Source organism: Wasmannia auropunctata, unplaced genomic scaffold (assembly GCF_000956235.1).
Source record: "Wasmannia auropunctata unplaced genomic scaffold, wasmannia.A_1.0 LD335825.1, whole genome shotgun sequence".
In the NCBI taxonomy this organism is placed as follows: Eukaryota; Metazoa; Arthropoda; class Insecta; order Hymenoptera; family Formicidae; genus Wasmannia; species Wasmannia auropunctata.
Window position 1 is genome coordinate 44,147 of NW_012027065.1, and position 468 is coordinate 44,614.

Consider the following 468-nt stretch of genomic DNA (forward strand, 5'->3'; position numbering starts at 1 on the left):
CCTTATTTAGAATTCTGCTGGCGTAAGCAATTGGTCTATCTTGGTCGAGAATGCTTTCCGAAAGTACAGCTTCTATCGCGAAATCCGATGCATCCGTCCCGACCATGAACTGCTGCGAGAAATCCGGGTAACTTAATACGGGTGCTGTCGTCAGCTTTTCTTTTAGAGTGTCGAAAGCAATTTGATGCTCTTCCGTCTACGCGAATTTCTCATTTTTCTGAGTCAGTTTTGTTAGTGGCTTAGCTATTTTAAAGAAATTATCAATGAATTTATGATAATATCCTGCTAAGCCCAGAAAAGATGAAATATCCTTGACTTTTTTTGGTTGTGGAAAATTCTTCACGGCTTTAAGTTTAGACGGATTGGGTGATATCCCGTTTTCCGTAATAACATGTCCCAAATATGTCACCTCCTTCCGTAAGAATTCACATTTGGTGACTTACAATTTTAAATTATTTTCTCGCAATT